We start from the raw sequence: 16,440 nt of genomic DNA, 5'->3' as shown, positions 1-16,440 counted from the left end.
ATCTACTAAAGGAATTATAGGATCGAATGGCAGGTCTATTTTTAGGTCTCTAAGTATTCTCCAAACATCCTTCCAGAAGGAACGTATTAGTGTGCATTCCCACCAGCAGTGTAGAAGTGTGCCCTTTTCAGTTTTTGTCTGTAATTAAGTGAACTTGAACTCTTCCCAAAGGAAGGAAGGGATGTGGTGAGTTTCCTCCACACCTGGTCTCAGGAGGTACTGGCAGGTTATCAATCCTGATAATGGCAAGCTATTGATCTGTTGTCACACCCAATACAGGACTTTACTGCTAGAGAGCTATGCGAACTTGTTTATCTAACTTTGAAGAATTTTAGTGACAGTTGTTGGAAATAGAGGAATGCATACATGGGGGTTCATTGTGCTAATCTCTCTACTTACATAGCTGATAAGAACAGATACTATACTTGATCTTAGCCCAAAGGCTGAGAAGCAATTAATCTCTCTCCTTAATCTTAAAGAAGAATTCAACTCTTGGAAATTGGAAGATACTGTTAAGAACCATTCCCCAGAAGGTATAAGATGTGATTTTAGGGCCATTGGAAAGACCACTTATCCCTTCTAGCCTCATACTTTTGGCATTAGACTGACTGCCTTAGTCATTGTCTTTAGTCCATTTAAAAATTCACAAGGGTTACTATCTGTGAGTTTGCATAGTGCCTCAAAAATTCATCAGACGACAGCATATATTGGGTGTTTTTTTAAATTTATTTCATTTTGTTTAATTAGACTTCACAGAAACCAGGGAGTAAGTGTTTCAGGAAGTGTTCACAAGATAAATTTGGAAGTGACATAAAGAAAGATCAGGAATGTAGCAAACTTGCCAAGGAACATGTCTCCCAGAACTAGGGAGGAAAAAAAGGTCAAAAAAAAAAAAAAAAGTGAAAGAATGAGTAGTTTGGATGCTGAAGACAAACATTTTTTATTTAGTTTCAGCTAAATCCAGTTCAGCCTGTATCCAGCTCTTAGGTTAGGGTAATGTTTTAGGAAAGCATCTCATTGCCTTTCTCATCTCTGTGTGGGGAGATTACAGTTCCCCAGGATCAGATTTAGTAGGGGGAACATGTTAAAGGTTAAAGGGAATGCAATCTGTATATTCTTACAGTCGGAAGAATAGTTAGGGCTGAATGGGGCTGTCACAGGGCTACCAATGAAGCGTAAGAAGAAGAGTAAGAAGCTTAACGGCGTGTCCGTTCTCACGCTGGGGCAAAGCATTAAACATTTAAAGCCTTATAATGGATGTGTGTATCTCAAAATGAGAACAGGAAGGCCACTTCAATTCAGATCCTACAGCCAGCTCCGATGAGGGAAAATGGAAGTCGTTCATATCCTCCACCCAATTAGCAAATATTTTTCATTCTTGCTGATTTGAGGTGGGGGAGCGATAATAGGTGTATTGAATCCCTGAAATTTTGACAAGAATGCAAATGTTCATAGCTATTCCTCTAAAATAGATAAAAGAATAGCAAGTTAAAATCTAGAAAATGATTATGAATTGTTTGTACATGTTGCTGCTAGCACTGGAGGTTCCCATCACATCGTCATTACCTGGGGCCCATGCTGGGAAGGAGTCACTCGCATTCAGGGCCTCACATGGTGTGTGGTGTGAGGCAGGGACTGGAGACACAGGCAGTTCTGAGGGGCACTGCTTCAGGTTGCTAGTTTGAAGATGAAGACCTTGCCTCTGAGGTTAGACGGCCCAAGTCTCGGAGGAGTCAGGGAGTCGTTGTAACCAGGAAGAGGACAGGTCCTACCATATACAAATGATCCAAGGAGACAGAATGTTCCAAGTGTCCAAAAAGCTAAGTTAAGATTCTTGTCAAAAGGATCCATGGGGTTTGGAAGTATTGAACCATTGAGAGCTGGTTGACGAGCAGTGCTCCAAAATCTATACAAGTCTCCTTCCCCTCAACACTTGAACCAGAAGCATCCTACTGGGACCTCTTACTGATGCTGGACCAGGCTGTAGCAGTCTTCTTGGAACTGCAGAGCACAGCTTCCAAGAACATTCCCCAAAAAAAGGCCTTTCCAAGGGTCCAGGTCACTAAAGGCAGTAATAACATCTGTTTCTGTTTATTTTCTTTAAAAAAAAATCATTAAATAGGGCAGTGCCTGTGGCTCAAAGGAATAGGGCACCAGCCCCATATACCAGAGGTGGTGGGTTCAAACCCAGCCCTGGCCAAAAACTGCAAAAAAAAAAAAAAAAAAAAAAAAAATTAAATAATTACTTTCCTATGACACAAAACTATTTGAAGACTGAAACACATGTGTGTAATCATTAGTGCCCAATGAACAGGCTCACATGACTCAGTCATTTGGTGGGTGTGTTATTCCATAGTATCCCACTTGTGGGCACCTTGGCAATGAATACAGTTAAAAACTTTTTTTATCCTTAGTCAAATCTTCATTTCTGTAAAGATATGGTTAAAGACACAAACCTGTATTAGTTTGGGCTGCTATAACAAAATACCACAGACTAGGGCTGGCTGGGGTCTTAAACAACAGAAATTTATTGCTCACAGTTCTGGGAGCAGGAAGTCTGAGATCAAGGGGCCAGATAATGGCTCTGTCCCTGGCTCCCAGACAGTTGACTTTGCACTGTGTGCTCACATGGCAGAGAGCACCAGCAAGCTGTCTGGTGTCTCTTTCTATCACTATCTCCATGACGCTATGGTGTCCCTCCCTACAATCCCATGATTAGGGCCCCACCCTCATGACCTCATTTAACCTTACTACCTCCCATCTCCAAATACCATCACACTGAAGGGGTAGATCTTCCACTCAGGAATTTTGCAAGGACACAGCATTTAGTCCTTAACAAGACCCAAATCTTGATTCACATCCAGGTAATAAGCTGAACACAAGAGTTCATCTCCACCCTCTCTTGATGGCACCGGTAAAATGATATTAAAAGAATATAGACACATGAACCTACTAGGACCAAGAGAAGAGACAAAGCAGAGAGAAAATCCAACAAACTTTCAAAATTGGGAAGTAGACGAATGAACCCAGCAAACCAGAGAAAGTTGAAAATCAGCTACTAGCAGTGGAGAAGCCAAGGGCCAGACTGACAGCCATAAGAATCAACTAATTAATCCTTCTATGGTGGTAGTTTTAGATGGTTTAAGAGGGAATTTTCTCGAAAATTCTATGTACTTGCTTTCCTCTAATTTGTATGCTTATTCTGGGATTTTAATTTGTAAACAAGTAGCAGCCTTTTATTATACCTGTTTTTTAAACTTGGTTTTATCAGTTTTTAAGACCAGCTGATTTTTGAGGTTGTTCTTATCCACCTTTGAAAGGTAATTTATCATTGCTACTCCTGTAACTTCATCTTCCGTCTCCCTCCAGCAAAGGAATAAATATGCTATTTCTAAAAATCCATAAAAATTTCACTCTTTAGTAAAGGATTTAAACTAGAAATCCCCACTATTTACTGGTATATTTCTGTGCTTTGAAAAATATTGTTTTATTAAATAAATGCCTTTTGTATGAAGATGGTTCCACATGGAAGATGTCCAGATTACACATCTGTGCCTGGTTAACATTTGGTATTAAGAATTTAATAATATTTTTAAATATTTATCTTATTCAAGTAAGATTACCTTTTTGGAACTCAGACCAAATAATCATGCAAGAAGAAAAAAATTGGTTTAAATTATATGACTCAATTGGTTGTGTGTGTAAATTAGAATTTAGCTAAGTCAATCACTAATTCACAAAAATATACTGCATTTACATTTAAGTGGAAATAAATATTGGTGTATCTGGAACCTACTAAGAGCCAAATAAATGGCTTGGAAGTATAGGGAAAAAGAGAAAGAGAGGAAATGAAGGAGGAAAGAATTTAGCTATTTAATTCTTAAAATATGCAAGAAAGAACTAAACTACATACTCCCCTAAAATATTAATTGCTAGTGGAAGCATGCTAAATACTGGATAAACCTGTGAATGGGCAACTAGTTTGCACCAAGCTTGAGTCCTTCCTACAAAAGATCAGAATGGTCTTGAACAAACTTCTTAGCAATAGAACCAGAAAGTGTGAGCCACCATGGTATCCAAGCTGAATGTCCATTATGTTGTTAAGTGCATAACTGGGCTCATTTAAACATCACGACCATCTTGCATGGTAAATATCATTATCTCTAACCTGCGGCAAGGGAACTGAACCTCAGAAAGGTTTCATAACTTTCCCTGGGCCACAAAACTACAAAACTAGTAATAATAGATACGGAATTTGAGTTTTGATCTGTTGAACTACAAGTCTATACTCCTAACCAAATGTCAAAATTTTACCATATGCATTTTAGGGGAGGCAAAATTTTATCTCCCTTTTTTTTTTTTTTTTTTTGGAGACAGAATCTCACTCTGTCTCTTGGGCTAGAGTGCAATGGCCTCAACCTAACTCACAGCAACCTCCAATTCCTGGGCTGGAGCAGTCCTCCTGTCTCAGCTTCCTGAGTAGCTGGAACTACGGGCATGTACCACCATCCCCAGCCAATATTTCTATTTTTAGTAGAGATGGGGTCTTGCTTTGCTCAGGCTGATCTCAAACTCCTGACATTAAGTGATCATCCCATCTCAGTCTCCCAGAGTGCTAGGATTATAGGCATGAGACACTGTACCCAGCTTTACCTCTACCTTTTAGAGATTTTTTGACTGGGCTTGAGAATTAGATTGGCATAAGATAGATCAACAGGAGAAAAGCATACAGATTTATTCAATACAAGTTTTACATGGTGTAAGAGTCTTCATTAAAGAAATGAAAACCCTAGGACACAATTTGATGAATGCTTATATACTGAATTGGACAAAGAGTAGTAGATTATAAAAATGGGACAAGGCAAATGGGCTTGGGTTAGGGTAGTTATAACTGGGTGGAGAAATGACAAGGAGCACGAGGGTTAGTGTGACAAGGTTGGTTTGTGTAGATTTCCCTTGGCCTCAGCTTCCTGTCCTGCATGGTAAGAATATTTTCCTTCTGGTATAAGGAAGACATCTTGCACATAGAAATTATCTCCTCCTTTTAAGAAACAGAAGGAAGGTCAGCATGATCTTCATGTATCTGCTGTTTTTCAAGTGCCTTTAACTTGTAGTAATCAATATGCTAGAGTGACATATTTTGGGGGTGCCATGTTTTTATATCCTTCTCCAGCAACACATTTTGCTGGATGCCCATTTGATCTATGGGACATATGCTCCAGCATTCCTGCCCTTTCTATCTATATAGAAGCTGTAGTTGGGGGCATAAAGTATTTTTAAAATGTTCTCTACATATGCCCCCAAGAGACACCATTTCTAAAGAATCCTATGGAAATTGGCTATAGGAAGAAATCATTTGACTGGAACCTTTTTAGGTTGGAGCCGATATTGACCACGTGGAGAGATTTTTACCTAAGTAACCTTTGGAAACTCCCTTTTCCCTTTCCCTTTTCTTCTACCTGACTCCTTGTTGAAAGGACTATATGAAATGCCTGACAGATTATTTCAAAGAATGAAAGTGCAAAGAGAATTTTGTGTCCAACATGGTAGTAGGTACCTGACATTGATGGGATTGATCCACGGTGTGGTTGCTACAATTTAGCTTTTGGTCTTAGTTGCACACTTTGCTAAGTGTTAACCTTTAGCACACACATCAAGAAACTTTCTCAGCTTCTTAGACGGTTGGAATTGAAAATCCTTGCTTCTCATTCATTCATAAAATATTTCATTTCATATATCTTTAATATTTACCATAGTCACATAATATGAAGACATGTGCACTATACTTACAGCTTGAAGAATTTAAAGTGACTTTTACGTATCAGAATATATGTGTGTGTGTGTACATTACGTATCCAGTGCTGTACTGCAGATAGATTATATATTATGCTTCAAAGCCATGGAATTTTTTTTTTTCCTGTACTAGACTTTCCCCTGTTTGGGGGTTGAGTGTTTTATACAAATCCTGGCTTAATCGGAGCCATATTTACATTCTCTCATCTTTGACCAAAGAAAATATTATTAAGAATTAAAATATATTTGGGGACCCCCCCAAATATCCTCCTACTTTTTATTGAAGTGGTCAGTGGCTTTAGTGACAGCTGCCAGAAATTTTAACTGCCGGTGCCTCTGAGAGTCTGGATTCCTAAAGACCAGTGACAGTTAAAAGGCTTGAAGGGCATAATGTTGTGTTCTGGCTTCATCACTTTGAAAAAGTTATCATTCTGAACTCAGGGGATGTGTGAAACTCGTTGAAGAACTTAGAAAATGGTAGCATCAAGGTATCTTTTATTAAATTGCTAATTTCTTTGATACTTTAATCAGACACACAGGGTTATAGCTTTATGAATAATCATATCTCCAAATGATTTATGACAATTTACATTATTATAGAAATGTAATGCTTCATTAAGCATTAGGAAATTAAGTGTTCCGTGTGTTTTTCCCAAAAGATGATCTCTTTTAAATGCCTTGAAGAATTTTAAAGTCAATCCTCAACAGCTGTCTCTCTAAAATATACTTTTCCTATTTCTTCTTAAAGTGAACCTAGTTTTATATTTTCTCGATGCTTCAGCATCCTTATTAAAACATTCCTTTACTACTCCATGCCCTGAACAATGATGTTCATAAGGGCTAATAAAGGGAGTAGGGGGATTTAGGGTTTTTTATTTTAAAATCCCCTCTTCCATGTCCATTTCTGTGGGTGGCTTCTCCTGTCAGCCAGCCTCTTGGTTTCTAATTTATGTTTCTGAGTGGGTACAGGCTAAGAAATCAGACTACAGAGCCTATAAAAATTGTAACTAAAATTAAAGTAAACCATCTAAGAGTGGAAGTTTGGGAAACTCTCAAAGCGATTTAACTGGGCGAGTTTTAAGGCATGGATTTGTGTCTTGCGTGCTGGTGGCTCCACTGCTTTTTGGGCTTCCTGCTAGCTAGAAATTCAACTGGTGTGATTAGACAAGTGAATGCTATGTGTCTTTAAACTTCAGAAAGCATTTTGAAATAATTTTAGATTCTCACAGAGGAAAGAAGTGTGTGTTAAATCTATTTCCGATCATAAATAATGGTGAAATGCCTCTAATTTTAAATACAGTGTTATAAAGGAAAATATAAACCGAGTTTCAAAATCAACCTCTAATTTAATCGGATCATTGACTATTCCAGGGGTTTCTCTGAATGGGGAGAAAATTGACGCAATGTGGAAGACTTTTTCTTCCATTAGCTTTAGTTCACAATCTGGAGGACTTTTTTTTCTCCTTGCATATTTTTGCTAAGCAACCATGAGCCCAATATAAATTTTACAATTCTATTGAGGTGAATTAAAATTTTAACTAATCTTTCACATAATCAGCAATATAAGGCTTGAAGATAGTTGAAGGACCTTGTTAGAACACTCCTTCAACCTGTGGTTTTGCACAGGTGCATTTTAAAATCACCTGTTGGGTGCATTCTAAATTAACAAAGCCTTGTAGGTTTTAAAGGGAAGCCAGTTCTGTCAAATCCCTATTTCAAATTCGTAAGCTGAGACATAGATTTTCTTTTTTTTTTTTTTTTTGTAGAGACAGAGTCTCACTTTATGGCTGTCGGTAGAGTGCCATGGCATCACACAGCTCACAGCAACCTCCAACTCCTGGGCTTAAGCGATTCTCTTGCCTCAGCCTCCCGAGTAGCTGGGACTACAGGCACCCGCCACAACTCCCGGCTATTTTTGGTTGCAGTTTGACCGGGGCGGGTTTGAACCCACCACCCTCGGTATATGGGGCCGGCACCTTACCGACTGAGCCACAGGCGCCGCCCAACATAGATTTTCTTTTAACCCTTTTTTCCTCTAAAAATCTATTTATCTTTGGAGTTTTGGTGGCAGAAGACAACTCTGCATTTTCCCTACATCTGAATAAGCCAGTCGCAGGCAGTTTTCCTAAGTGGAGTCTCCATGCATGGTTTTGAATGTGTAATATCCTTATTTGGAAAATTAAAATGCCTTCCTCAGCTATACAAATTAGGAAATGAGAGTAACTTTAAAATGAACACTTAAAAATGTAAGAAATATGTTTTTACCGATGATATAGTAAATCCCACTAAAGGTGGTGTTCAAAATAGTTACATAACCCACGAATGAAATGGGTTAGTAGTGTTCTTTACATAGAATATTCCAACCTAGAATATGTTAAATCCCAGTTGCAGACAGCTTTTTCTCCCTGTACCTTCTGCTGAATGTTTTGCTTTCAGCCTCATCACCATGGTTGTCTCTAAGGCTCAGTCACTGTTGTGGATGCTGTTTCTCATCTAATTTCTTTCTCCAGGAAGCCCACTCCTGCCCTGATTTTATATTTATATTTTTCTACTTGGTTGTCTCATTGTCTTCTGGTTTCTTATCATTTCTCCAAGTATATTCAGTTGACAAAGACACTTTCATTTGAGTATCCCAGTTTGTTTGAAAGTTAATATCACCTCCTTCATCCAAAGCAGACCCCTTCCCAACCTTTCCATCGTAGTTGGGCTTTCACTCAAGTTCAGTGTAAAAAGGAATTTGATATAGAAAATTATGTACTTACATGATTAGGGAAATGGAAAAGTTATGCAAATCTGCCTAAATACAAGCAATTAGAGTAGCGTAGGTGGGTGGGAAATCAGGACTGGTGAGATACCAAATGAAGACTCAGCCACAGGCCTAAAGATCCGAGTATGTGATCACATTCACTAGCAAAATCCTGAAGGAAAGAAAGCCCTAACCAACATATGAAAAAACCAGGGGATCTTCCACCCTGAGGATAGGGAGTTCAGGGATGAAACTAAGAAAAGGACTGAGTTTCAGTAAAAACGGGGGTGCCATGATCAGAATACTTGGGCAGAGCAAAGTGAGCCCTATATGCCTTGCATTTTTAAAACCAGATTAGACGTTTTATTAACCACTCTCTCTCCAAAGCCTAGGACCGAAGATGTGCTACAGACAAAAATGAATCTTGTCAAAGAATAAATGAAATTCTCAGCTAACTTACTCAGAATTTGAATGGGTAGCTGAGGTCTGGTTGCCTTTCCTGGTGATATGAAATCCTACACTGAAAGTCAGGGCACTGGGGCCTGGGTGGAATCAGGCTCCGGTTTGGGCTGAATCTCGCAGAGCTGATGCTCAGCTAGTGAAACCTGCCCCAGGATTCCTGGGAAATGAACTGTAGTCGCAAGAGAAGAGATGTGGGTGCTGTATTTACTTCCTGTGACTCTCAGTAAGTCAAGAGCAGCACTTATTTTGAAAATCCTTCAGTTAATATATTTCCCTGTTTCAAAATTCCTTTTAAAATTTTCAGAGATTTACCTTCATTTAATTTGACAACATGTGGCATTCTGCTTTGAAAAAAAAATTAAAATGCTTTATAAGCTTGCTCAAAATGATTGGATAGACCTGTTAAATATTTTGAAGGATGCATTTCAATGATTTGACCCCAAACACAAGCATAATCTTTCCTTAATCCTTTCTTGTTGTTTTATTAACGTAGTAAAAGGATTTCACAAAGCTAGAAGTTTAGGAAAAGAAGCTTAAACTCAGCTGTCACTCAACATCTGACCTTCATGTTACTTCCTAATCTTTTTTCTTCCATTACCCTTTCTAAGAACCATTGCAAGTAAAATAGTGCACTAGACTCTCCTCCAAAAAAAGAAATTCAAATAGCTTCTTACCATGTGTCTGAAACAGTCATGATACTTTAAAGATTGACTCACCCATCCCAGGTATCAGAGTTATCTGTTACAGTAGAGCTTTGGGTACTAATCCACTCAAAAGACCCTTTCAAAATTAGCATCTCAGACAGCTTACAATAACTTGGTGGGAGAACTGCTTGAGGTCTTTGTTTTAGTTTAAAGTAACTAGTAGAACTTCCTGGTTCTTTAAGCCAAGTCTGCCTTCCCTTCTAGTCCTGGCCTCAAGCCCCAGCGGCTGTCACTGCCCCTGAGGACTTCTCCCTCCCCTGAATGCATAGCAACTCCGATGCTCTCTCCTCATCACGTGGCCCTCAGCTTATCAGCCCTCTCAAGACTTGCGCCCTCATTTAGACTATACATCCTGCACACGCTCAAGGCCTCCTATAATGCTCCATATCCTGGCTGGAGCAAACACACAGCAAGTATACATGACATCATGATCAGTGACAGTGATGGAGAGGATGACTTACAGGCATACCTCAAAGATATTGCAGGTTCAGTTCCAGACCACCAAAATGAAGTGAATATTTCAATACAGCAATCATAAGAACATTCTGGTTTCCCAGGGTTTACCCTATACAGTAGTTATTAAGTGTATGATAGCATTATGTCTATGAAGACGATATATAAACCTTCATTTAAATACTTTAGTGCTGAAAATGCTGACCATCACCTGAGCCTTTAGTGAGTCATAATCTTTTTTTTTTTTTTTTTTGGCCGGGGCTGGGTTTGAACCCACCACCTCCGGCATATGGGACCGGCGCCCTACTCCTTGAGCCACAGGCGCCGCCGAGTCATAATCTTTTTGCTGGTGGAGGATCTTGCCTCTATCTTGATGGCTGCTGACCGATCAGGGTGGTAGTAGTTGCTAAAGGTAGCAGTGGCTGTGTGGCAATTGCTCAAAGGAAGACAATGAAATATACCGCATCTATTGACTTTTCCTTTTAATTATAAAAGATTTCTCTGTAGGGCGGTGCCTGTGGCTCAAAGGAGTAGGGCACTGGCCCCATATGCCAGAGGTGGGGAGTTCAAACCCAGCCCTGGCCAAAAAAATGCAAAAAAAAAATTAAAAGATTTCTCTGTAACATGTGATACTCTTTGATAGCATTTTACTGACAAACTTCTTTGAAAACTGAAGTCAGTCCTCTCAAACCCTGCTGCTGCTTTATCAACTAAGTTCATGTAATATTCTAAATCCTTTGTTGTCCTTTTAACAATGTTTGCAGCACCTTCACTAATAGATTCCATCTCAAGAAACCACTTTCTTTGCTCATCCATAAGAACTCCCCAGTGGCATCCTGTTCCATTATAAGGCTGTTTCATCTACATTGAAAATCTGTTGTTTAGTGTAGCCCCCTTCACCAGTGGCCTTAGCTGTGTCTTCTGGAGAACTGGCTGCAGCTTCTACGTCAGCACTTGGTGCTTCACCTTGCGTTTTTAAGTCATGGAGATGGCTTCTTTCTTATATGGAGGGAACTAACTCTTCCAGCTCCTAGCCTTTCTTCTGCAGCTTCCTCACCTCTCTGAGCCTTTACAGAATTAAAGGGAGTTGCAGTCTTGCTCTGGATCAGGCTGTGGCTTAAGGGAATGTTGTGTTTGGTTTGGTCTTCTGTCGTGGCCACTCAGACTTTCTCCATATCAGCAATAAGGCTGCTTCACTTTCATATCATTCATGTGTTCACTGGGGTAGCATTTCTAATTTAAGAGCCTTTCCTTTGCATTCGTGACTTGCCTAACTCCTTGGCATAAGAGGCCTAACTTTTGGCCTATCTCAGCTTTCGACACGCCTTCCGCGCTATGTTTAGCTTTTAATTTAAAGTAAGAGATGTGTAACTCTTCCTTTCACTTTTAGGGTTATTAATTATTGAAACTGGCCCAATTTCAATATGGTTATGTCTCAGGGAATAGGGAGGGCTGAAAAGAAGGAGTGAGATGGGGGAAATGGCTGGTTGGTGGAACAGTCAAAACACACATAACATTCATTGATTGAGTTTGCCATCTTATACAGACATGGTTTGTGGTATCCTAAAACAATTATAGTAGTAACATCAAAGGTAACTGATAGCAGAACACTAAGAGATATGATACTAATGAAAAAGTTTGATGGAAAAATGGTGCCTATAGACTTGCTGGACAGAGAATTACCTCAAACCTTCAATTTGTGAAAAATATAATAGCTATAAAGCACAATAAAGTGAGGTGCAATCAAATGAGATATGCTTGCATTTCATTAAGGAGAAACTGTCTGAAGAGCGTAATAGGGAAATTAGCCACTAAGGCAGTAGACCCAGGATGTGCAAGGGGCTTTTCAAAGCCTGAAAACATGAGGCATTTGAATTGGGTTTAGTTTGGTTCTGTTCTGTTTTTCTTTTTACAGAAGATAAAAAGTAATTTTCTGAGATGTACTAGGAATTGAGTTAATGGAATGTGACTTCTAGCTAGAACTAGTCCAATGTCTTTTTTCTTTTTTTTTTTTTTTTTTTTTTGAGACAGAATCTTGCTTTGTCACCCTTAGTAGAGTGCTGTGGCGTCATAGCTCACAGCAACCTCAAACTCTTGGGCTCAAGCGATTCTCTTGCCTCAACTTCCTAGTAGCTGGGACTATAGGTGCCCACCACAATGCCGGGCTATTTTTAGAAATGAGGTTTCACATTATCACAGGCTGGTCTTGAACTCATGACTTCAGGTGATCCGCCTGCCTCGGCCTCTCAGAGTGCTGGGATTACAGGCGTGAGCCACCATACCCAGCCAAGTCCAATATCTTAACTGTAAAGAAACTTGGTGTTTGATGACAGAATAAGTGAATGGCTGAATAAGTGAACTGGTTCTGGACATAAATCATTTTAATTCAAAGATTCTACATTTAAAAATGGCATTTTTGGGGCGGCGCCTGTGGCCCATATGCCAAGGGTGGCGGGTTCGGACCCAGCCCCGGCCAAACTGCAACAGAAAAATAGCCAGGCGTTGTGACGGGCACCTGTAGTCCCAGCTGCTCTGGAGGCTGAGGCAAGAGAATCGCGTAAGCCCAAGAGTTAGAGGTTGCTGTGAGCCATGTGATGCCACGTCACTCTACCTGAGGGCGGTACAGTGAGACTCTTGTCTCTACAAAAAAAAAAAAAAAAAATGGCATTTTTGAAAGTCAAACTATTTGGATTAATTCACCAATACACCTTTTTCCATCTTCTTTTGTCTAAAATAAAAATAAAATAACATTCAAGTTTATGTGTTTGGTAATGCCTGTTGTTTGAATCCCATGCTATTATATTGTACTGAGGTGTGGCTGTTCTGCAGGAGTGAACCTTGTAGTTGTGCACTAGGAACAGGAGTAGGTGAGGCCGTTTCTATCATTATTCACCCAGGGCAGTTCCTCACGAGGACCTCTATTAAAGGGTCACAACATTAGGAAGATTGAGAACCACTGACCTAGGAAGAGAATCCTATCTCTCTAGAAATTGAGATCTGTACGGGCAGGCTCCAAGTGAGAGAGAAAAATGTCTGTTGGACTTGGCTGTGACACATCAGTCAGAAAGTCTGTTTGGGCCTCCCTGAATGGGAATAATGATGTTTCTCAAAAACATACTAAGTAAAAAAAAAAAAAAAAAAAAAAGGGAAGGAGTTCTAACCCTCTTGGGGCCTGAGCATTAAAGATGGAGCAGTTTCCCCTGAAGGCAACATGTCAAAGAGAAACAAAGCCAGCCACTAATTAAAGTAAGTAAGGTGGATTTAATTCAGTACTACTGCAACAGGGGAGAGACCCTCGTGTAACTTGAGCTCAACTCCATGGAAACAAAAGGCAAAAGCCCTTTAAACACTGGAGTGTGTTAAAGGAAGAGTACTGAGGGGCCTTACTGGGTTGCGATTAAGACATGGCCTGTGCTTATGGAAGTTGGGCTCCTGCCCTCCCCCCAGAGACCTAAGGGTGTGAAGAGTTCTATTCTTCTTGATGATTACATTTCAAAGAGATAGCTCCCCTGTCTTCCTGAAAGACATTGCTGGGTTGTAGAAGGTACATACCCACCTCAAAGGGACAAAGAAAGGATTTATAGCTGTAAGTTTTTTATAGCTGTAAGTTTTAAAGGAAATGCTCTAGAATATGGGAGTCTAGAGGCATATTATTAAAAACAAATAGCAAATTTTTTCGGCAGTGTTGAGCTTTTTCTGGGAGGCATTTATGGGAACTGGGATTATATTTCTAGGGACATGACTGTCACCCACTAGGAACCATACTACTACTGTTCAGGTCTCTTAGTATGGAAGGAGGATGAAATTATTTGTATTGAAAATGGCATTTCTTATTGGCCAAGCCCAAGGCTGACTTGAGAGGAGAGGTCTTAGAGTACTCCAACTAGAGTGTGGTCAAGGATAGACACCTCCAAAGGGAAAATGAGATGGATGTCAGAAGACCTTCACCTGGCCACCCTCTGAGGAGGAGCATACTTCCAGAGGTGACCTTAGAGCCTCTAATTTTATGTTGATGAGGAAAATATCATTTCCTTACACCAGAAATATAGATTTGTTTAATGACTTGTGTTTAAGTTCTGTCTGTCCCCTGAGATTTTCTTCTATGTAAAATCAGCCATTATTTTTTGAGAAAGAATTAAGATTCCACATCCAAGGTTATGTTGATTTTCTTCTATCTTAAGCTTCTTGAAATCAGGAGTCAAACATGGAGCTATGAAATGCATTTTTACATGAAAGCTACAGTTTTATACTTAGTTGTTAATAAAATCACACACATCAAGAGGGTTTATTTTGCCATTTGCCTTTTTTTTTTGCCACAAATCATGAAAGCTTGTTCCTCTTCCTTCTACTGATGAGAAAACTCTAATTTTTAAAATTCTTTTCCTTGGATCTTATACAACAGGGGTTAGCAAAGTATGACCCATGGCCTAAATGTGTCCCACTGGCTGCTTTGTTAATAAGGGTTCTATTTGAACACAGCTACATTCATTTGCATACTGCCTGTGGTTGCTATAGCTGAAATGAATAGTTTCTGCAGAGAGAGTATGACCTGCAAAACCTAAAGGATCGGCTTTCCAGTTGTCTGCCCAACATGTGTGCCAACAACTGCTACACAGAATAGTTCTTTTTTTCCATTATATTTTCTATCTATTTGAATCATGAAGTTAGAAGGCTCATAGAATCCGTATTACTACCTTTGTATTTCACAAAAAGTTTCATTTGAGCAATTGTACTTGAAAGAACAGTATTGTTTCAAGCCCTAGTGAAGCTTCAGAAAGAGATCATGTAGCAGCTAAGCAGATTTCCTTATAAACAACAAACTTTGGCTCACATAATGAAAGGTCACACACAATGAAGCAGGATATTTCCTTCATTAATTATAGAGAAATTTGTGGACAAGTATTTCAGAAATCAAAATAAAACAATAATAAAAAACTTCATTTCTTTCTCTGAAAAAAAAAAAGTTAACCTTTCTTCCTAACTTATTCTTCCTTGCCACAAAATCCATCCCTGCTTTTCCATTGCAAAGAAATGAAAAGTCTTGTAATTTCCAAGGGTCACAGGAGGCCTTTAGTTTGTGATATTATTTCTATGACCTGAGGTGAAGAAATGGCAACTCTTAGAAGCATTTAACCTCACAGCCAAATATTACAAGTCTAGATTTTCGTAATTTCCTTCTCCCTGAGTTTTGACATATTAAAACTAAGCTGATGACCTCATAGCCACCAGGATTATTTTAAGAAACAGGAAATAACAAGTGTAGGTGAGGATGTGGAGAAATTGGAATACTTGTGTGCTGTTGGCGGGACATAAAATGGCACAACTGCTGTAGAAAGCAGCATGACAGTTCCTAAAATAATTAAAAAGAGGGAGGTGCCTGTGGCTCAAAGGAGTAGGGCGCCGGCCCCATATGCCGGAGGTGGTAGGTTCAAACCCAGCCCCAGCCAAAAACTGCAAAAAAAAAAAAATTTAAAAGAAAGCTACCATATGATCCAGAAATTCCACTATTGGGTATATACTCAAAAGAATCAAAAGCAAGATCTCAAATATTTGCATGCCCATGTTCATAGCAGCATTATTCACAAAAGCCAAAAGGTGGAAGCAACCCAAGTGTCCATCAACAGATGAATGAATAAATAAGCGTACAGTGGAATATTATTCACCGTTAAAAAGAAAGGAAATTCTTGGCTCGGTGCCCGTAGCACAGTGGTTACAGTGCCAGCCACATACACCAAGGGTGGCAGGTTCAAACCTGGCCCAGGCCAGCAAAACAACTGCAACAAAAAAAATAGCTGGGCGTTGTGGTAGGCGCCTATAGTCCCAGCTACTGGGAAGGCTGAGGCAAGAGAATCACTTGAGCCTGAGAGTTGGAGGTTCCTGTGAGCTGTGACACCACGGCACTCTACCAAGGGTGACATAGTGAGACTCTGTCTCAAAAAAATAAAAAATTAAAAAGAATAAAAAGAAAGGAAATTCTGGCACAATTTACAGCATTATGTTAAGTGAAAAAATAAGCCCATCACAAAAAAAGCACAAATGCTATATGATTCTACTTAATGAAGTACACAGTATAGTCAAATTCATAGAGACAGGAGGTAGAAGAGTGGTTGTCAGGGAAGGAGAGTTATTGTTTGGTGGGTACAGAATTTCAGTTTTGTAAGAGGAAAAGGTTCTGGAGGTGATTGTACAACAATGTGAATATATGTAACACTACTGAACGATGCATTTATAAATGGTTAATTATAACACAATTTTATGTTATGTGTATTTTATCACAATGTT

General features: G+C 39.4%; 1 protein-coding gene and 1 pseudogene across 13 annotated transcripts in view; one reads left to right on the top strand and one right to left on the bottom strand.

The window, feature by feature from the left end:
- Nucleotides 1-16,440, top strand: part of PHACTR1 (phosphatase and actin regulator 1) — a 544,631-nt gene that overhangs the window by 393,274 nt on the left and 134,917 nt on the right. The window lies entirely within an intron of this gene.
- LOC128594956 (uncharacterized) lies at nucleotides 368-455 on the bottom strand (annotated as a pseudogene).

This window comes from Nycticebus coucang, chromosome 9 (assembly GCF_027406575.1).
Source record: "Nycticebus coucang isolate mNycCou1 chromosome 9, mNycCou1.pri, whole genome shotgun sequence".
NCBI lineage: Eukaryota > Metazoa > Chordata > Mammalia > Primates > Lorisidae > Nycticebus > Nycticebus coucang.
Note: the sequence above shows the minus strand (reverse complement) of the source record. Positions and strands in the feature narration are given on the sequence as shown.